At 42.4% G+C, this 22,816-nt stretch overlaps 1 long non-coding RNA gene across 1 annotated transcript; it reads left to right on the plus strand.

Annotated features, from left to right (window-relative positions):
* The first annotated feature begins 4,613 nt into the window (after positions 1–4,613).
* LOC310645322 lies at positions 4,614–22,002 on the plus strand. The gene is made up of 4 exons (XR_014493471.1): positions 4,614–5,107; positions 18,491–18,674; positions 21,094–21,201; positions 21,476–22,002. It is a non-coding gene; the product is annotated as an uncharacterized lncRNA (long non-coding RNA).
* Positions 22,003–22,816: the final 814 nt, after the last annotated feature.

Raw genomic sequence — 22,816 nt, forward strand, 5'->3', positions numbered from 1 at the left:
ATTGCGTTAGATGTTTACACTGTGCTGCCTACTACAACCACAGGATTCTTTTTCTGATTAGTCGTTGCTTTGCGGAAAAACATATTTCCAGCTTTAATCCTTTTTCACCCCAATATACACAGAGAAGGATCTGGATTTCTGCCCTCTCTCTTGGCTATTTCACAACTCTTCCCTAGCTTCAAATCTCTCGCAGGCAAGAAAAAGCACAAAGCAATACTTCCTTGGGGTACATCTCTCTGTTGTTAGAGCTGTCCATTTATTCTACTGCTCTGGAACCTTTATAGCAGGGGTCTTCGAACTTGGCCCTTTTATGACCTGTAGACTTCAACTCCCAGAATTCTTCAGTCAGCGCACCTGAATTCTGGGAGTTGAAGTCCACAAGTCATAAAAGGGCCAAGTTTGAAGACCCCTGCTTTAGAGCCAGTCTCGGAAGCTATGTAGGATAATTAACCCTTCATGTATCATTTTACCTGATTCTTCACAGTAGTTGCTGGCTTCACAATTCAGACTACTCTGGGTTTATATGTCCATAGACAATAATTACAACATAACGTGGAGGGAGGTAACTGAGGTGTCAAGAATGACACCAGCCAGAGATGCACCAGATGATGACTTACTACAGTAGGTTTATAACCCATTTTTCCTCAAAAAGACCAGGGCAGCAGTATGCATAACTCTGTCTCTTCCTGTTTGTTCCCACAACAATACACTTTCAAGTGAATTAGACTGAGATACGCAACTGGCACAAAGTAAATAATTTCTATGGCTGAGATAACTTTATATGATCAGTCATCTGTCAACGTTTTAAACCTTTACCTAGTCTTTCTTATGAAGACGGGAATGCTGTGTTAACAATTCTTTGGAAACAGTGGCTTGCACCATACAAACACTTTTATTTTATTTATTTTATTTTATTTTAATCCCATTTATATCCCGCCCTTCTCCGAAGACTCAGGGCGGCTTACAAGCTTAGCAGTAGCCTTCATTCTATGTATATGCCTGCTTATTAGGGCTTTCACACACCCCCCAAGCGGCATTATTACAAAGTCAGCTTATTGCCCCCAACAATCTGGGTCCTCATTTTACCTACCTCGGAAGGATGGAAGGCTGAGTCAACCTTGAGCCTTTATATTATAAAAATTATAAAAATAATTTATAAAAAGGAATTTTAAGTTGAGCTTAAAGTTAAATTGACGGTAATAAATTTGTGTAAGTAACAGGCTTTTTAGGATGCAGAACTGGGTTTTAGTGGGAAATTACAGTATTAGAATTTTATCTCCAGTGAGAGAGCAGGGTTGTTTAGATGCGTATGTGTTGCAAGTCACCCAGAATCAAGCCTCAAAGAAGAACATAGTTCAGTCTAGCACAATGGGGTTATTTATCTGGTTCTGCAGGGATCTTTAAATGTTGTGACTCAGCTTTTCTCATACTTACCATTGTTTCAGTGAAATACATTGCAATGACTACTATTATCCAGGCACTCTGGGTATAACAACCCACTTTTTAACAAGTCGATTTATATCAGGAATATTATCGATCATTTGATGTACTATGAGGGTTGATCAATTTTATCTTCCAGTACTCGACAACATATCAAGTTATAACAGCATCATTCCACTTTCACCCAATTTCATTTACCTCTATTAAGTTTTTAAACAAGACACGGTCTGACATTGATCTATTTTCCATGGTACAAAGTTTTGTGATCAAGAGCTACCTTCTTCATAAAGAAGAAATGTTGATTAGTTTGAACAGCTGCACAAATGTTTTTACGCCTAATAAATTTTAACAGAATCTCCTGATCATTTGAAGACTCTTTTTCCTATAGACCAGGGGTTCCCAACTGGGGGTGCAAGACGATATTCCAGCGGGTGCAAAAACTTGGGTTTAAGAAGTTTCAAAATCATAGGGTATAATATGCATAATTCTTTGTACTTTTGTAAGGGGTGTAAGAATATATCAGAAGCGTTGTAGGGGTGCAGGGTATAGAAAAGGCTGGTAACCGCTGCTCTAGACTTACTGATTGATTGTGTGGCATCAAGTCGTCTTAGACACCTAGCAATTGCATGGTCAGAGTTTCTCCATGAACTACAGATACTCCTCAACTTACAACAGATCGTTTCACGATCCTTTGAAGTAACAATGGCACTGAAAAAAAAGTGACTTATGACCGGTTTTGACACGTAAACACCTTTAGTGACCTTCTGACCAGCAACAGGGAAGCAGGAAAGGTCATAACATGGGGCAACAGAAAAGATGGGCTTGGTTCTCATAAATCAGGACTAACAGTATACACTTAACACTGAATTAAATGGGAGCTTCCTCTGAACAGAGATATTTTAGACTCTGCTGTCCCTCGGGTCTTTTGCTGGAAAGTGGTAGAGAATAAAAAATGGGCTTTGAGAGGCTGGTCCCTTTTCAAGTGTTCCTGTCTAGTCTCCAAGAGGTGATTGCAGAGTCCTGGAACACAATTGAGGCCAAAATTTCTGTTGCTAAATGAGATGTTTGTTAAGTGAATGTTGCTCCATCGCACGACCTCTTTTGCCGCATTTGTTCAGTGAATCACTGGCTTTGTTCACTTAGTGACACTGTTGTTAAGTGAATCTGGCTTCCCCATTGGCTCTGCTTGTCAGAAGGTTGCAAAAGTGGATCACATGACACAGGGACACCGCAATTGTCATAAGTATGAGTCAGTTGCCAGGCATCTGAATTTTGATAACGTGATCACGGAGCTGCTGCAAGTGTGAAAAATGGTCATAAGTCACTTTTTTCAGCCGCCGTTGTAACTTTGGCCGCTAAACAAACTGTTGTATGTCAAGGACTGTTCTGTATTTTGGTTGATCACCCCCCCACACACACACACCACCATAGATGGGTGGCTACACACCCACACATATGACTATTATAGCCTTGACTTTTGTGCATTTTGATCGTTAGGGACCACAGGAACTTTGTTCAAAAGCAGCCAGTGTAACAAATGAACTTAGAACATTCTTGTTTTTTATGGATTGCCCCACTCTGCTTTATGACACAGGTTAACACGGAGAATGAATCTGTAGTGGCATTGTTTAAAATGCCTTTCTCCTGGTCTGATTAAAGGGGATGCTTGACAGGTGACATGGGTGGCATAACACCTTGCTCCCGAAATGTTTGGCTTGAGCCTTCAATGAGGCCCCAATTGTTGTCAACCCCCATGGGAAAATGTAAGAGGGGAGATTTGGTGGCTTTGTTGTGAGCTTTAAAAATTAAGAACTACCATCTATACAAACTTTAAACAGTGTATTTTCAAGTGGATTGCCCTCTTGAGACAGCACCGATCAAAACCGAGTGACTAAATAGCACCCGGAAGAATTCATTTCAAGTCATCCACTATCTATTAAAAAACCCGGAAACTTGACAGAAGACCTAATAATTACTGAGGAGATGCCGGTTGAGTTTTATGTATGTAATCCTTGCTAAAACAGCCTCTTCCTTGTATTCTACCTGCTTCACTTCTAATGGCAAAGGCATTTTAGATGCTACCGCAACGGCTTATTGCTACAGGAGCAAATGTTGGATGAGATGATTGTATCCCAAGTTGTAAAATTCATACAGAGCGTTCAGAGAAAATTCTTGGTAGGGGAATATGGGGGGGAAAACATTTTCAGATAGGACCTGGTGCAACTATTAAAGGTAAAGGTAAAGGTTCCCCCGCACATGCGTGCTAGTCGTTTCCGACTCTAGGGGCCGGTGCTCATCTCCGTTTCAAAGCCGAAGAGCCAGCGCTTGTCCGAGGACATCTCCGTGGTCATGTGGCCGGCATGACTAGACGCCAAAGGCGCACGGAACGCTGTTACCTTCCCACCGTAGTGGTCCCTATTTTTCTACTTGCATTTTTACGTGCTTTCGAACTGCTAGGTTGGCAGAAGCTGGGACGAGTAACAGGCGCTCACTCTGCTATGCGGCACTCGGGATTTGACCCGCCAAACTGCCGACCTTCCGATCGACAAGCTCAGCGTCCTAACCCACTGAGCCACCGTGTCCCTTGGTGCAACTATTAGGTGGGACCAAATGTACCTTTTTTTCCCCCCAAGAACTCTCCGAGGGTAATTTGAAATAAATAGTGGCTAACGAATTACAGGTAGAAAACAATGGATAAGGATGCTGGGTAGAAAGTTGAGCTACAAATTAGGTGACTAAGAAATAGTAACATTAAAATAAGTTAAAAGTTGATCATGTTCAGCACTGTATTGAACAAGATTGCGCTGGTCAACCAGAAGCAATAGCCCTACTCTATTGCTACTTCCTTTAGCTGTAGTTCAACTCTGTGTATGGCACAAATAAATCACTTTCTGGTCCTGAATTACTATCCGTACTTAGGGTTTTATCCCTGTAAGGGGCACACTCTCTGAATTCACATTTTCCATGCATGATTTAATATACCCCTTAGTCACATAACATTTTGATGCGCAAAGTATTTCTGCATGTATTTTGCAGAAGCTCCGTGTCAGAGCACATTCGAATTGTGACTTTTGAAATTCCCACATGTCAACCCGCTTCCGTCATTTTAAATCTTGGAGATTTTAGATAACGCCCAAAACATTACGTACTTGAAATGAATTAGATTAGTTTGGTTTCTTTTGCAATTGGTTCAATATCTTCCCCCACAACCACCATTTTGCATAGCTTGACTGAGCCACTGATGAGGCAAGCCAGGAATCCACAGGGACTCTTGCGCTGTGCTGAACAGATAATGGCTGAGGTTTCCCTCATGCCATTTTCCCAATATTTGTGGGATGAGGCACTGTGTGGGTATGTTGTCACTCTTTGCCGACTGAAAATGAGTACAATGGCATGAGAAGTGGTCCATGTAATTTAATTCTCCTGCTTTATTTTCTATAAAGCAGTTTCCTCATTCTCAACATGCCTCCCCTTTCCTAGGCTGGATGGTTGAGTTCTCATGAGATGACAAGTTTCTGGAAGAAAATAAGTAACCAGTCAGCATTTTAATTAAATGTGATGACCCATACTTTGGGATAATAACCTGCCTGAGAAGTGACCGTCTCCAAGGGTGAATGAACTGGGAACACTGTAAGATGGCTGCTGCAAGCAGACCCATACCTCAGTGGTGAGCTTGGGGGGTCCTCATTTCCTTTTGGGGTTCTCATTGACTCCGAGGCAGGGTGAGGCAGAAAAGGTTTTTTGGGGGGAGGGGGCTTTAACTTTTTTTTTTAGCAGGAGGTATGAAGGAGCAAACAAGGCTTGCAAAACTCAAGGCACCCATTTTGCTCCTGAGCGCTCACTCTTCAAATGGCTTTTTAGAGAACAACATGCCGCACTGATCCTGGCGTGGTCCTCAAGCTGATCCAAGTTGCATTAATTGTGTGAAGCAGCTTCATTCCTATGGATGGAGAAGCGGATATTGCTTCTCTTTCAAGCCCATGAGAAAGAAAGAAAGAGAAAGAGAAAAAGGAACAAAAAAGAGGAAAGGAAGGAAGGAAAGAAGGAAAAAGGAAAAGAAGGGAGGAAAGAAGAAAAAGGGAGGAAGGAAAGAAAGAAAGGAGAAAGAAAGAAAAGAAACAAAGAAAAATTCACCCCAAATTTTCATCCACTGATTGCGTATGATAGAAGCACTGAGCTTGAACTCACAAAATGTGCTAAGAAGTCAAACTGATTTCATGGAAATGCACCAATCCAATCTGTAAAAGGAGTTTGCCGAGGAGTTTAGCCAACATCTGTCGGACAAAATCGCTCGGATTCGGACCGGTTTGGACTCCGACTGGGCAGCGTCGGACGATCAGGACACGAGCGGTCTTGTCAATGTTACCTGGGAGGAGTTCGATCCTGTAACTTTTGAGGAAGTGGACAGGATTATGGGGAGGCTGAGCTCCACCACATGTTTATTGGACCCGTGCCCTTCCTGGCTGGTTTATGCAGCCCGGGAGGGGACACGAGGCTGGTTCCAGGCGGTTATATCTGCCTCTTTAAATAAATAATAAATAAATAAAATAAGTAGAACCAGGATGAATCTTACCAAAGTAAGGAAGGCTGTGACCATTTGACATGTAGCATTATTTGTGGCCCAGAGGTTTGCTGTTGATGGGCAACTCTGTTCTTTGTTTTTTAAGCTAGACGTGGGCAAAACAGGATGGCCTTTTGTTTAAGAGAGTCCCTGGTCCTGACAATGAGTTTCGGTACCCCTAGACGGTGATCGTAAGTTGAGAGCTATCATTTAGACATGACTAACGCGTGCCCAATTATGAAGCCCCATAGATGGCTCTTGAATACAGAGTGCTTTCTTACGAAGCAGCACATCTCTTTTGTCGATAGACTTAATTTGTCCTCCCCCCTGCCCCACCCCTCCCCAATGCACTGACAGCCTGCTCATTTTAAGCGATGTCCGATCTCAATGCCTTGCCTGTTCTTGCCCTTTTAATTTTGGGTATTACACATCCTTTCTGTTTAGTCTGCAAAATTCTAGGGGCAACCTTTGTGGGGGAAGAATAATAAAGAAGGGTTTGTAATTGGCCTAAATGGCATCTGGGTTTTACTGTCTTCCTGGATGATGTGATGCTGTGTCTTTTGGAGGGTTTGTGACAACTGCAAGAAAAGGCAGTGAGGAGAATGACAAGGATTTCTGGGTGTCCTCTCAAAAGGCGGACAAGATGCATTTTAGAAACCTCCCAACGTATTGGACTTACCATGTCATAGCAATGTTGGTAAGCAAAATGCAGCTTAATTTTCCCTCTCCTATCCCCTTTTATTTAAAATTTCTGCAGTGAAATACAGGTAGTCCTCAACTTAAGACCACAACCGAGCCCAAAGTGTAAGTGACTAAGTGAGACGGCACAGTGGTGAAAATGCAGCATTGCAGGCTAACTGCCGACTGCCAGCAGTTCAATTCTCACCGGCTGAAGCTTCCATCCTTCCGAGGTCGGTAAGGGGTCCCCACCTGCCTCCCTTGCTCACAGCTCGGCAGATTCCTTAGTGGAAGCCTGGGAAAGGACAGCCACTGAGGCTCTTGACTGAGTTGTACCCCTGCGGCCCCTGACCCGGTGCAGATCCCGTCGAGCCCCATGGTTTTCCGTGGAGCTCCGGGAGATGAAGCGTCGGAGACGGGGCCTAGAGAGCGGTTGGAGATCCAGCCGATCCGAATCCGATCGATTGCGACTAAGAACCTATACTAGGTCTTATCTCGCTGCGATAAGGGAGGCGAGGTCTAACCACTTCGCCACCCTTATCGCGTCCGCAGATAATCGCCCGGCCACCCTGTTTAGGGTGACTCGCTCCCTCCTGAATCAGGAGGTGAGGGAGGATCCCTTGCAGGGTCGTGCCGAGGAGTTTAACCAGCATCTGTCGGACAAAATCGCTCGGATTCGGACCGGTCTGGACTCTGACTGGGCAGAGTCTGTCGAGCAGGACACGGGTGGTCTTGTCGATATCACCTGGGAGGAGTTTGATTCTGTGACTCCGGAGGAAGTGGACAGGATCATGGGGAGGCTGAGCACCACCACATGTTTATTGGACCCGTGCCCTTCCTGGCTGGTTTATGCAGCCCGGGAGAGGACACGTAGCTGGTTCCAGGCAGTTATATCGGCCTCTTTGAGTGAGGGTAGCTTCCCCGCCGTCTTGAAAGAGGCGGTGGTGAGGCCTCTCCTCAAGAAGCCTGCCTTGGACCCAGCTATATTGAACAACTTTCGTCCTGTCTCCAACCTTCGCTTTCTTGTGAAGGTTGTTGAGAGTGTGGTGACACATCAGCTCCCTCTGGTCCTGGATGAAGCGGATTATCTAGACCCGTGCCAATCGGGTTTCAGGCCCGGGTACAGCACAGAGACGGCATTGGTCGCGCTGGTGAATGATCTCTGGAGGGCTCGGGACAGGGGGCATTCCTCTGTTCTGGTCCTATTAGACCTCTCAGCGGCTTTCGATACCATCGACCATGGTATCTTGCTGCGGCATCTCCGGGGGTTGGGAGTGGGAGGCACGGTTTTGCAGTGGTTCTCCTCCTATCTCCAGGGACGCTCGCAGTCGGTGTTGGCAGGAGGGCAGAGGTCGACCGCGAGGTCTCTCATTTGTGGAGTTCCTCAGGGGTCGGTCCTCTCGCCTCTCCTGTTCAACACCTATATGAAACCGCTGGGTGAGATCATTCGTGGTTTTGGAGTTGGGTATCATCAGTATGCTGATGATACCCAGCTTTTCTTTTCGACCCCAAACCACCCCAGTGATGCCCTCACCGTGATGTCCCGTTGCCTGGAGGCGGTTCGGGTCTGGATGGGGAGGAACAGACTTCAACTCAACCCCGACAAGACCGAGTGGCTTTGCATACCTTCATCCCGGGTTTATTCGGATATTCCACCTCTCGTTATGGGGGGCGAATTATTACCCCCCGTAGATAGGGCTCGCAACTTGGGAGTCCTCCTAGATTCACGGCTCACCCTGGAAGACCATATAGGAGCTGTGACTAGGGGGGCTTTCACCCAGGTTCGCCTGGTGCGCCAGTTGCGGCCCTATCTAAGCCGGGATGATCTATGCACGGTCACTCACGCGCTCGTGACCTCACGACTAGACTACTGCAACGCTCTCTACATGGGGCTGCCCTTGAGGACCACCCGGAAGCTCCAACTGGCACAGAATGCAGCCGCGAGAGTTGTGTTGGGAGTCTCCCGATACTCCCATGTCACACCTCTGCTCCGTGAGCTGCATTGGCTGCCAGTTGTCTTCCGGGTGAGATTCAAGGTACTAGTTATGGTATTTAAAGCCCTACATGGCAGGGGGCCGGAGTACCTTAGGGAACACCTGCTGCCGGCGTCAACTTCCCTTCGCCCTGTGCGTTCCCACAGAGAGGGCCTCCTCAGGGTGCCACCGGTCAGAGAATGTAGATTGGTGGCCCCCAGGGGGAGATCTTTCTCTGTGGGCGCTCCGGAGCTATGGAACCAGTTACCGGTTGAGCTCCGGACGGCGCCGGATCTTCGCTCCTTTCGCCGCGATCTGAAAACATACCTGTTCGAACAAGCCGGCCTGGCCTGAGGGTGGGATTGCTGGGGTTTTTATTATCATTTTATTGGGGGTTTTATTAATGTATTTATTGTTTTTTATGGGCATGTATTTAATAACTTTTGAATTTTTGTAACTTTATGTTTTATTCTTGCCCTGTACACCGCCCTGAGTCCTTCGGGAGAAGGGCGGTATAGAAATATTAATAAATTAAATTAAATTAAATTAAATTAAATTAAAATGAGGACCCAGATTGTTGAGGGGCAAGATGTTGACTTCATAAGCCGCTTGTAGAGGGCTGTAAAGCTCTGTGAAGCGGTATATTAGTCTCAGTGCTAGTGCCAAGTGGTAGACAGTTGTTAAGTTGAGTTTTGCACCTTTTTACATCCTTTCTTGCCACAGTTGCTAAGGGAATCACTGCAGTTGTTAAGTTAGTAATACAGTTGTTAAGTGAATTTGGCTTCCCCATTGACTGTTCCTTGTCAGAAGGTCACAAAAGGGGATCACGTGACCCCGGGACACTGCAACCATCATGAATATGAACCAGTTGCCAAGGGTCTGAATTTTGATCATGTGATCAAGGGGGTGCTGCAGTGGTCGTAAGTGTGAAAAAAGCCATAAATCACTTTTTTCAGTGCTGTTGTAACTTTGGTCACTAAACAAATAGCTACAAATCGAGGACTACCAGATATGAATGGTCTATGGCAGGGGTAGGCAACCTTGGCTCTTTTATGACTCGTGGACTTCAACTATGCTGGCTCGGGAATTCTGGGAGTTGAAGTCCACAAGTCATAAAAGAGCCAAGGTTGCCTACCTGCCTGGTTTATGGAGTTCTCTTGAAATGCAGCTCTTATCCTTCCTACAACTTGTCTCCATCCATATATACAGGTGGTCTTTGACTTACAATCACAACTGAACATCAAATGTCCATTCCTAAGAATTACTGTTGTTGAGTCACCCGTGTATGGCCTTTTTTTTTGCCATGGTTATTAAGCAAATCACCGACAGAGTCGCCAAACCAGCCACAGAGAGCGGTCACTCATGAGAATATCATAGTTGGGTTTTGCTATGTTTCTAAATGTGGAAGATTTTAACACTGCCTCTTCCCGTGGTTGACAACACCGAGTCGCCCATGAGCATTAAGGTACATTCTGTAGCTCACCTTAGGTTTTCTCATGCAGCGCTGTGGTGTTATTCAAATCGTTTGGTTCTGCAACAGCCACAAAGCAGAGAGTATTTCAATTGCTGTCCAGCCTTTCCTGATCTAGATAGAGACTCTAACTTCATGGAACATGGGGTAGGCAGAAGACCAAACACTTGGCTACCCTAGAAACGAAGGAGCATACGGACTTTTACCAAACACTACAATAGAATATAAAATATGTTCTTTATTGACCAAGTGTAATTGGACACACAAGGAATTGGTCTCCAGTGCAGAAGCTTTCAGTGTACATACAAACGACAAAGTAATTTAATCATAAGATACCAATAGTAGAAGGTAATAGGAGAGATTAGAAGGATAATAACAATGCAGCCCTACTACATGGGAAAATATCCTTAGATATAAAGATAGACAGATAGACAGACAGACACAGATGATAGACAAACAGACAGACAGATGATAGATAAGAGAATATATCTCAGGACTAAAAATATTTCTAAATTTTCTCCCTCATAGGGAGGCCTTAATTTTGTTGTGAGTTACACAATGACAATAAAGATATTCTATTCTATTCTATTCTATTCTATTCTATTCTATTCTATTCTATTCTATTCTATTCTATTCTATTCTATTCTATTCTATTCCATTCCATTCCATTCCATTCCATTCCATTCCATTCCATTCCATGAAGAAATATCCAGTGTTGCCACTATTGGACCGTTCCCACCACTCAACCCTCGCAAGAACTTTTCGACTATATCATTTGGATAAAGTAGAAGTTAAATTGTAAGTGAGCCTCTTTCCTTGCTCTTCCTGGACAGTTGTTTCTTCTTGAACTGTGAGAAGGACTCCTGGAAGAAAGAGTTCCTCGGGTGCTGCATCGTTTGGAACTTGATATTTACATTATGATAATAACAATAATAGAAATTTATTCATTCTCCAGCAAGCTGTTGGGAAAGCGGTCTCTATGGAACTTCCCCACAGCAAAACCAGGAAGCGTAGCAAGGGAACAGTATGAATAAATGAGCATCTGTATGGCAAGGTACTTCTGCCTTCACGTTCTTCTCCAAAAACTAATTTCCTGTGTCTCCATCACTGTATAAAAAACTTGGCCCAAAGCAAACAGAAAAATAGACAATAACAGAGGGTAAACCCCAAAGACAGGAAACAAGTGATGTCATCTACTTCCTGGAACAATTCAGTGATTCCGATAAAGGGGAATTCGGTGATTCAGCCAGCACTCTCCTGCTCTTTTATTAGCAAGCAAGGAACGCGTTCTGTGGAAGTTTTGTGTCCTGAGAAAGGACACATTGCACCACTTTGATTGCAGTTTGAAATTCTGAGCCAGGAAGAATGAGTGTGAATTTGGGACTTGGGATTTCCCTTGTAAAGTACAAAAGCCCGGAGATATTTCAGACACCAGGATGTGTGAGAGGAAATTGACACAGGGAGAAAGTGTAAGGTTGTGAGGAAAACAAAAGTGTTACGGTCAGCCATGACTGCATCATGGGAGGAGATTTATTTCGACTTAACTCACTTAAACTTGCCAATTCCTTCTTTGCATTAGAAAGTGGAGCTAGTCACCAGTTGCAGCTGCACCCAAGGTAATGCCAAAAGCATTGCTTAAAAATTGATCCAGGAGCCCTTCCATTTCTGGTCCTTCCTCTGGCCCTCTTCCATTTCGACTGTTGCAACAGATCTCTCTTTTCACTGTCCAGGGGTAAGCAACCTTGGCTCGTTGATGACTCGTGGACTTCAACTCCCAGAATTTCTGAGCCAGCCACGCTGAGGGGAAGGAGAGAGATTTCCAAGCTGAGCCATGCTGGCTCAGGAATTCTGGGAATTGAAGTCAACGGGTCATTAAAAGAGCCAAGGTTGCCTACCCCTGGCCTAGCCCAAGCATTGGTGCCAACATTTTTCAACTCTTCTGTGATTATGACTCTTCTCCCCCTTATGTCCCTTCACTGGCTTCCACAAAGGCATCTTTACTATATCTGGAATGGAGATGGTCCTGAATTAGGGAGGGTTAGGAAAAGGAATTTCAACCTTCTGCCCATCCCAGCATCTTTGTTTGAATTGCATTGGTTTCAGCTAATCCTGGCCAAATGGGGAGAGGGGATAGTAAAAATGTAGGTGATCCCTCCTCCTCCCTCCTCCCTCCTGAATTTTCTAGAGAAAATTGGAGTTAACTTGATCAACTGTCAAAATTGGAGTTAATTTTTCACATGTCATACCATAGTTGTCCAAGGAAGGATGCTTTGCTTGTTCTCACAAAACTAAAACTTGGCAGGAGGAAACAGTTATAGTAAAACTTTGCTTCACTGGATCTCCATACAGTAAACTTCAAATGCAATGGTCACTCCCTTTGTTTCCAAAGCAGACTGGACAATGGATGTCATTTATGTCATTAGCATCAGCTATGTAAAATCAGCTTGAACGGCTTTTCACTTGACCAATCATCCCTTTTACCCGAATGGCCCATAAAATTAAGATGCTATTTTAACTTCCAAAAAGAAAAAAAGAAATCCCAAATAAGATTTTATTTCTTGTAACACGAAACCTATAGCAAGCTTAAGCCATCTTCGAAGACATGAGCAATAATTTGTGGCAGATTGAATTGTAAAGAAGGCGCTCCTAAGAGCACAACGCTCTTCCAAAATGATGCAAGTGTCTTGTGCATTTCACAATGGCATTGCAACATCTCCTGGATTTCCCCCCCAAATCTCAAGAACGGGGACCAAGACTGTTCCAGGACAGCAGCTGGAGGAGTGAACAACTGTTCTGCAATAAGATAAACTCCAACTTCACCCACTTGATCAAAAGCATCCATGGAAGAGACCTGAAGCAAGATGGATCGACAACATCAGCAAGTGTGGCGGGCCCAATTGGCAAAAGAAAGCTCAGAACCGTAAGGGTTGGAAACATGAGGAAGAGGCCTTACATCCTGCAGTGGAGAGACAATGGCTAGAATGATGATGATGATGAGAACCACCTCATAGTGTCGTACAGCACTCTCTGGGCGGTTTATAATATAGAAGCATTACTTGCTTATTTTCCCCAACAGTCTGGATCCTCATTTTACTGACTTCAGAGCGATGGAAGGCTGAGTCAACCTTGAGCCCTGTCAGGATCAAACTCCCGGGGGGGGGGGCAGACAGAGTTTGCCTTCAATACTCCAGAATACAGAATCACAGAGTTGGAAGGGACCTTGGAGGTCTTCTAGTCCCACCCCCTGCCCAAGCAGAAGACTCTAAACCTTTCCAGACAAATGGCTGTCCACTTTAACCACTATGCTACCAGGACTCATGTAGCTTTGCTTCAGAGATGTATTTTGTGCTACCATGCCACATAGTTCAAGGTGTTAGTAATGACCTACAAAGCCCTACATGGCATGGGTACGGAATACCTTGGGGAGCACCTGCGGCAGGCGTCAACTTCCCTCCGCCCAGTACGCTCCCACAGAGAGGGCCTCCTCAGGGTGCCACCGGTCAAAGAATGCCGACTGGTGGCCCCCAGGGGGAGGGCCTTCTCTGTGGGTGCACCGGATTTATGGAACCATCTTCCGGTCGAGCTCCAGATGGCGCCCGATCTCCGCTCCTTCCGGCGCGATTTTAAAACCCATCTCTTTGAAGAAGCTGGCTTGGCCTGATGGGACGGGGTGGGATTTTTATAAACGGATTTTAATTTTTAATCTGTATTAATTTATTATGGGCACTGTTTAATTACTTTTTAATAATTTTTAATTTTTGCATCTTGTTTTTTATGTATTGCCCTGTTCACCGCCCTGAGTCCTTCAGGAGAAGGGCGGTATACAAATTAAATTAATAAATAATAATAAATAAATAATAGTGAGTTGCTTGGTTTTTTGATAAGCCAATAGTCATAATAAAGATTTTCTTCGCAACACATTTACTTCTCAGTGAACCAGTTAAACTTGGGGTGGGAATAAGTTTCCAGAGGTAAGTTCTGGGTTCCGTCTTTAAATGCAAAGAGTCACAGTTGAGCAGTAGACCACATGCCTTCTACAGAGGTAGTCTTCAACTTACAACAGTTCATTCAGTGCCCCTTCAAAGCTACGGCGACACTGAAAAAAGTGACTTTATGACTGTTTTTCACACAACCATTGCAGCATCCTCCTGGTTATGTGATCAAGATTCAGACGCTTGGCAACCGCTTCATAGTTAGGATGGTTGCAGTGACCTGGGATCACGTAATTATCTTTTGCAAACTTCTGCCAATACAAAGTCAATGGATTCAGTTAACAACTGTGTTACTAACTTAACAAACAACTGCAAGGATTCACTTAAAATTGTGGCAAGAAAGATTGTAAGATGGGGCAAAACTCATTTAAGAACTGTCTTCACTTAGCCTCAGAAATGCTGGGCTCAGTTTTAGTCATAAATCAAGGACTACTTGTACAAACAGTCCCAGATTTGATCCCTTACATCTTAAAGTTAAAAGGGTCAAATAAAGCTAAGGAAGACTTTTGGTGGAACTTCTGGAGAAGCTGCTGCCAGTTAGAAGTTGATGAGACAATGGACTGGTTTAGGATACTAGAGTTGATGAGGCAGTAGACTGGTTTAGGATAAGTCAGCTTTGCGTGTTGGAAAATATTTTATCTTGTTTTGTTTTTCATTGTTTTTTTAATTTCAAAAGTTATATGGCATGCTGGACATAGATTGAGGCCTAGCAGGTGTTTGGGTACACATGAATGTGCATTTCCACATTTTTGTAATCTTTGACAGTAAGCAAAACCTTAGTCCCTGATGCGTAACTGCTGATAAATGTTTTATGGACTGAGTTTTGCCTAGTTGGACTGCCTGTTTGTCATCGTCTCTTCCAAGTTTTTTTTGTTTATAAGCCTTTGTTTAAACAAATGAATCTGTGCAAAAGGAACTCATTCTGCAGCTTCTTTAGTGCCTTGGTTTCATTTAGACTGACAAATTCCAGAGAGCCAGCTGTGTTGGAACATTTTGCCTCTGACAAAGTTTGCCTCTAAACTGGCTATAGGCAGCACAACATTACAGTTGATGGACACAGCCTTGTGTAGCAATGGGGTAGTTGAGATCTAAGTGGTGGTAGCTGCCTTTTCAACTATTCCTGAACTCTTTCTGAAGATAGAAGCATAAATATTATTATTTATTACTTAGCATATAATAAGAACATGACAAAACATATACACACAATGCACATAATTATATACAAAACCTCTATGGGGGGTATGGCAATGGCCTCATAACTGGATGTCCAATTCAGCTGTCCAGGCAACCGTCTCTGGTGTTGCTTCATTCAAATCTTCTAGGCAACCAGAGAACACACGTCCTGGGCAATCTTGCACAATAGTTTTAATAGTTTGCATATCAGCACCACAATCATAACAAGGGGAATCTTTCCATCCCCATGGTACACGGCAGAGGCACTTCTTCCCGCACCACACCTAATTCTGTTCCATTTTGAGCAGACAGAATGAGTCAGGTTAAAATCAGGTGGTTTGGTTATAGAGGGATCACTAATGGTCAGGTCACAAAAAAGTACTTTGGACCATTCTTCTCTCCAGGCATTCTTGTGGTTGAACTGGGTAAATGGTAAGAGAATAGCTGGTTTCCATGCAGACTTACAGGATTTCAATTTTGTGATGGACTGTGCATTGTCCAGGAAGCATAAATAGAAGCAACAACTCTCAAGCATTCGACAACTAGCCCCTCAGAGTTTAATTGATGCAGAACCTAACTTTGTGCTTGTAGAGAATATCTGGAGTCCACAAGTCATAAAAGGGCCAAGTTTGAAGACCCCCTGATATAGACCAACAAAGGACACTAACTTTATGCGCTATTTCTGTAAGTTTTCAATGACTGTTATAAGAGACCCCATTACAGCAACATGCAGAGACAAATAAAATGTTATTCACATAATGTATAAAAGTAAAATACCCCGATGTAAAACAGGGAAATGCTGTCTTGCGATCATTTCTTTGAAAAGGACCTGTAATAAATGCCTTATTATTTATTAATATACAAGTCTATTAACTACATGAAAGTTAGCAGTGTGATGTGGCTGCACAAAAAAAAAAGAGAGAGAAGGCAAATGTGATTTTAGACAACATCTCTGAATATTTCCAAAGTACAAACTAATTGTTCTATTTTATTCTACATCATTATACACACATATGCCTTTGTTTAGTTCAGTTCTGGGCATCACATATCAAGGAAGTTTCAAGATAATACGAAAGAGATGAAGAGGAGGACAGCAATAATGATCAGGGAACTTGGAAAAAAAATTCTGTGAAGAGAGAAATTCTGGGAAATATTTGGAGAAAAATAGTGAGAAGCAAAAGCCGAGGGGATATGATCATAAACATGAAGTATATCACAGAATGTCATACAAAAGAAAACCAAGATCCTTTTATCTAGCATCCAAGAATTTGAGACTTAAGAGTTACAGGAAAGTAGATACTAGTTAACTCCTACAAAAAAATTCCTAACAATAATAGCAAATAGATGTTTGAGCCAAACATCCAGAAAGTTTATGAAGTCTCCCTTCATGAAATGCAGGTCCTTGTATTTTTCCTAGCAAGATTTTCAGAAATGGTTTGCTATTGCTTCTTCTTAGGGGTTGAGAGAGAGTGACTGGCTCAAAGCCACCATGACCAAAGTGGTATTACAACTCATGATCTCTTCGTTTCTAGCCTTGTGTCTTTACTACTACTCCAAACTAGCTAGCAGTCATTGGTGATGAATGCTTTAATTTGTATTCCTGTGGGGAAGCAGAAGTTGGATGGGTCCTACATGACCCATCGACTTTACCTCTGTGGTTCCTGAATTGTATGATATTTGCATGACTCTTATTTCTGAAGGAATCCAAGTAGTATCCAACCAATGCAATGCAACTTTGCTTGTTAAAATAAGGAATTAAATTAATTAAGTAAGGCAGCCTACAGTAAAACAATCTGTCCTGAAACAAAACCATAAAAGAAACAATACATTACAACAATATTAATTTTAAAAGCAATCTAACAGCCAATCTCTTCTGGTACAGTTATTAGCCTGCAAATGTCCCTGAAGACATTTTGGTGAAATTCTCACATATAGCATGCAATTTTGGTTGTATTTTAGGATGATCTAAAAGGAAGGTTTCTGTCAGTGCTTTTCATTGCACAATCTTCTTTTCTTCCATCTACAGCAGGGTTAGGGAACGATGGCCCTTTTTAAGAGCAAGAAGTTTCCATGTCTTATTTTGATTACATTTTGTCAGGCGCAAATGATCAGGACTACACATGAAGTTGTAGGTCAGAAGATTTAATGCTCAAGTCTATACACAAGAATCTAGTCAACATGTACAGTGCTAAATTGGCACTAGATAAGGGTCAATGAAATTCAAAAAAGGCTGGACCTAGGCCGTTTATGGCAATGTAATGACTCTAAGCTGATGATGCACTTAACTCCGCCCACCATTTCTCTGTGCTCATCTCCTACACATTTTACTGTTCTCCCCAAACTCTTGGACTTTTTAAACTTTTAAACTTCAACTCCCAGAATTCCTGGGACAGCTATTGTTGAAGTCCACAAGTCATAAAAGGGCCATTGTTCCCCACCCCTGATCTACAGTCTCCCTACTTTCCTGTGCTTCCAATAAAGTCTCCAATAAAGGCAGGAACTGCAAGGGAATTTCTCCACGGTTGTTTCCCCCAAATAAGAAGTCCAAGGGTAATCACCTCTCCCCCTATCTTGCAAAAATTAAACAAGCTCAGAATTATCACCAGTACAGACTTGCAAGCGTTTGGTGAATACAAGAGAAAAACAGAAGCATCTTTTGCTGTGGAAGAAACTTTGCCAGACACTGGAGGATTTATTTCAGCGCAACATTAATACAAATTCTCTAAAACATTGATTTTTTAAAAGTTTAAAGCAAGTGGCAGCTTTCCCCGAAAAGCCAGCTGTGTTTGTCTCTTGACAAAGTACACAAAAGGCTACAGACTGCTGTTTGAAAGCTGATTTATTTCAGCAGTCATAATTTAAGAAAACAACACAAAAGTTTTTTGACTAACGCTAATGAAGAGGGGTTGTGGTTTTGTCTTGCAAAAATGTGTCATGTATGGCAAATAGAAGAGTTACTAGGGAGCCGATTGAGAGGCTTCCCTTTGTTCCCGAGAAATGTTTTTGGTAGCAAAATGTGGGAGATGGCCTTCCTGGCCATCTGTGCCCTGGGTTTGGTCTTCGTCATTCTTCCTCAAAGGGCCTGACCAACTTTTCCCAAACCAGTTCTCCTTTGAAGCTCATTTCTGGGTAGGGTTCTGGTTTTTGTTTGATGTAGGCTAAAATCCATTAAGCCTGGTTTTATTTCATCTGTTTACCATAGTCTTCCCCAAACTGGATGTGTTGGGATGCAACTTACAGGGTTCCCAGCCAGTAAGGCCTTGATAAAAGCCATGTAACTTGGAATTCTCCAAGTTGTAAATCTCAGCGTCCTGAGGATGTGCCAGGCTGGGACAAGCTGGTCTACAACATGAGGCTGGGACAAACTGGTCTACAACAAGCCACATGTGAGTTGATCATGTCCATATTTCCTTTCCATTATAATATCATAAGCACAAACAGAAAGCTGGCATCTTTTCACAGAACAGGATATACTTAGGGAGAACATACACTGTTAGTTTCTCATTTCCATGCCAGTTGAAGGCGGGTAGAGGGACTTTGCAAATTAAATGCAAATTGAATTGTTGGCTTTAATAATTCATCCAAATGTCAAAGAAAACTCTGGATGCCTTTGACTTTCCCCAAATTTTCCCCAAGTAAGAGGTTACCAAAGTCAGGAAATATAAGATTAGAAGAGAATGTTTGCAAAGAGAGATCCAGCCTGGAACTAAGGAGAAATTTCCTGACATTGATAACAATTAATCAGTGGAACGACTTGCCTCCAGAGGTTCTGGGTGCTCCATCACTGGAGGTTTTTAAAAAGAGACTGGACAGCTACAGTATTCGTCCAGAATGGTATCTCCTGCCATGGGCAGAGGGTTGGAGTAGACCTCCAAGGTCCCTTTCCAATCCTATTCTATCTTCTGTAGAGCAGAGGTCCCCAATCTTTTGATCACCAGGGACCGGTTCCTTGGAGAGAGGTTTTTCTGGGGACTGGAGAGGGCGTGGTTTAATGTACTGCTTGCATCCCACAGATGGGGCTTTGCTTGTTTGCACAGATCGGTTTCTGGCATGATGCAGCCCGGTGCCAGTCCATGGACCAGGGTTTTGGGGACCCCTGATATAGACTCCTTGGTGCTGTCTTGAACTTGGTTTGTTTTCAGATGTTTCAAGACCCAACTATGAAATTCCACAGTCTAAAATTAGGCTGTTTCACCATCTGCAGTTCAAAGATAGATTCAAGATGGAGATGTGGGTGGATGAAGTATATTCTGCTAGCTATTATTAGTATATGTTTACATCAAGCATTCAAAGATAAAGGTGTGTTAGCTCCCACTCTCCTGAAAACATTAACATCACATGGGTCTCCTGCCATTGCCAAAGCTCCCAAGTATGACTGAACGGAAAGATGGCAAGACCATATTTGCACAAAAAGTTAAAATTTAATTCCACCTTCTTTAATTATGAAGCAAGGGTAGATATCCTGGTCATGCAGTCCCCGGCACATCTGGACAGTATCAGGTCAGTAGAAATTGGTGTAGGTACAAGGCAAGTTGTAGTGAGTTTCAGGTGTATCTTCACTCCTCCCCTCTTTTTCCAGGATGGAACAAAGAGCAAGAAGTTTCCATGTCTTATTTTGATTACATTTTGCCAGGCGCAAATGATCAGGACTATACATGAAGTTGTAGGCGAGAAGATTTAATGCTCAAGTCTGTACACGAGAATCTAGTCAACTAACATTCAGTGCTAAATTGGCAGTAGATAAGGGTCAATGAAATTCAAAAAGGGCTGGACTTAGACCATTTTATGGCAACATAATGACTCTAAGCTGATGGTGTATTTAATTCTGCCCACCAGTTCTCTGTGCTCTTCTCCTACACATTTTACTGTTCTCCCCAAACTCTGAATTGTGACTATTTTCACTGGCAAACCTAAAGCAGCAATATACAGTAGCTCTATGGGAATATACAAACAAGCAATTCAGACCATCCAAGCTGATATGTGTTTCCTAAAAAGGAAGATATTTGCAATTTTAATATAAATTTCCTGAAGTCTATTGACTTAACCAGGGTATAAATGATCACATAATAAATAATCAATCTACTGAATGAAATGAAACGTATTTTCAGAGAATGACATCCGGGCAAACAGTAGATCGATGGATGGTGATAAAGAGATTACAGAAAAGTCTTTGCTGGTATCTATGGAATGAGATTTTTGTATCTTAGCAATACCACTTCCTTTTGGAGCAGCAAGTTCCAATTTACAGACACCAGCCTCATTAATCAGCTGTACAAGTTACCGAGGCATAACTTAAATACAAGCAAAGGAATTACCTGCTATATAGGTAACCTGAACTTGTATAAACTTTTCTAATTTGTGAGATTTCCTACAAATAAGGCAAGATGAGAGGAGATGAGATGAGATAAGGTGAGACAAGAGGAGACAAGAGGAGATAAGGTAAGGTAGGGTAGGGTAGCGTAGGATAGGATAGGATAGGATAGGATAGGATAGGATAGGATAGGATAGGATAGGATAGGATAGGCTGGGGTGGATAGGATAGGATAGGATAGGATAGGATAGGATAGGATAGGATAGGATAGGATGAGGTGAGGTGAGGTAAGACAAGACAAGACAAGACAAGACAATCTTTATTGTCATTTTTTACTATGAGCACAGTGGCCCACATTAAAAATGAAATTCTGTTTTTTGCTCTCAAAGGAAAGTATATATCTACCCATACACATACAGTACACACATATATACATGCTATATACATATAGCAACACCCATACATATTAATCACTGTCCATTTTGAATACCTAGGGGAAGAGGACGCTTGAGAGTTCACAAGGTTGATGCTACATGGAACAAAACTATGATTGAATCTGGATGTTCTGCTTCGGATACCACGGAGCCCCCTCCTCCCAGAAGGTAACAAGGAAAACAGGTTGTAAAGAGGATGTGTGGTGTCCCAGACAATCCTGCATACCTTGCTCAGTTCAGTTATCACTTGTGTGTGAGGTGGATATGTGTTTTCAATTTGGATAAGATATTAGAAATTGCAATTCTTGAATCAGAAGTCTTCTTTTGAATAATATTGAGTAGACATTAACACAAGGGACCTCAAGCTTGAGCAAACGTCTGAGTAGCAAAGACAAACAGTTGAGACTTTATTTCTAGTTGTTCTTTTTCTTTTTCTTTTAAGAAAAGCAAAAGTGAATTTGAAGCATATGAAACATGATCTACAAGGCAAAGCTTTACATACCTGAAGGACAGAAACATTTGTCTTCACAACCGCCACTCCTGATGGTAACCTGACAAACTGAATCCTGGTGACACAAGGCTTGGGGGGGCACACAATTCTTGAAATAATTAACCCCCACCCCCCAGATCCTCTCACACATGACTTCACTTGGAGAATGTACCCATCTTAGTTTTCACTTTTTTTCTTTTTCTTCTTCTTCTGTATTTTGGATTCTTTAGCCTTGCTTGAGAGCATTTAAAGATTTTTCAAGGAGTGCCCGCACAGTATTGCTTGTGTAACTAAGGGAGTAAAGCCATTTGTAAAGCTATTTGTTTTTCAGATCACCAATAAAGGGGCAAGAAAAGTTAATGGAACTTTTTATCAATTTCTGCTCCAGACTTTAGCTTTCAAGATTTCTGTTTAATGTAAAATGGTGATTTCTGTTGTAAGAGTATACCCCCTACTGATAAATTGCTCCATGTTCATAAGTTTTCTGCCCCACTTCCTTGATCCTTCATGTAGCAGAAACCACCACACAATTATGGAGTGAGTTTCTTTGCCCTAATCAGGAACCTCCATTGACCCAGATTTCACAGTGATTGGGTTCACTCCGTGAATGGCTTAGCCATGAGGTAGCTACAACACCCAGATTCACACAATGCAATCTAAGTATATTATGGTATGTGTGTAGCCACCTTGAGGAGGAGTCATTAACAGTCTGTGACAGCTTCTCCCAAAGAGATGATTTCAAATTCAGTTCAAAAACAAACTCATGGAAATCAATTCAAACCCCTGTAAAATCTATTCTTGCAAAATAATCTGATCACTGTATAATAAACATCAGAGTAGCCAAAGAATCATTTCACCTTCACGGACCATTTTGGTGGTCACTTTCATTAGCACAGATCCCCCCCTCCCCTTCAGGTTATTTTGTGAAAGAATCATGGATTTTAAAAAACAACATTCAAAAAACAATGACGACAATCAAACTTCCATTGATAGTTGAGACAAGTTTCCTTTCTGCAAGAGGAATAAGACACAACTTTGTCGTCTGCAATGAAGCAGGAAAAAAAATGTCCCTATGGTCTGTTTTGGTTTTGATGATTTGAACAAAACCTGGATGATAGGGGGGGGAAAGTGAGTGTTTTGTAAACATAGACTACAAGACAATTTTGTAATTGCACTTATATTTGCTGCAATCAGAAGGTATTTATTTCTATTTTATTTTATTTTATTTTATTTTATTTTATTTTATTTATTTTATTTTATTTTATTTTATTTTATTTTATTTTATTTTATTTT

Source organism: Vipera ursinii (assembly GCF_947247035.1).
Source record: "Vipera ursinii genome assembly, chromosome: 11".
Lineage (NCBI taxonomy): Eukaryota > Metazoa > Chordata > Lepidosauria > Squamata > Viperidae > Vipera > Vipera ursinii.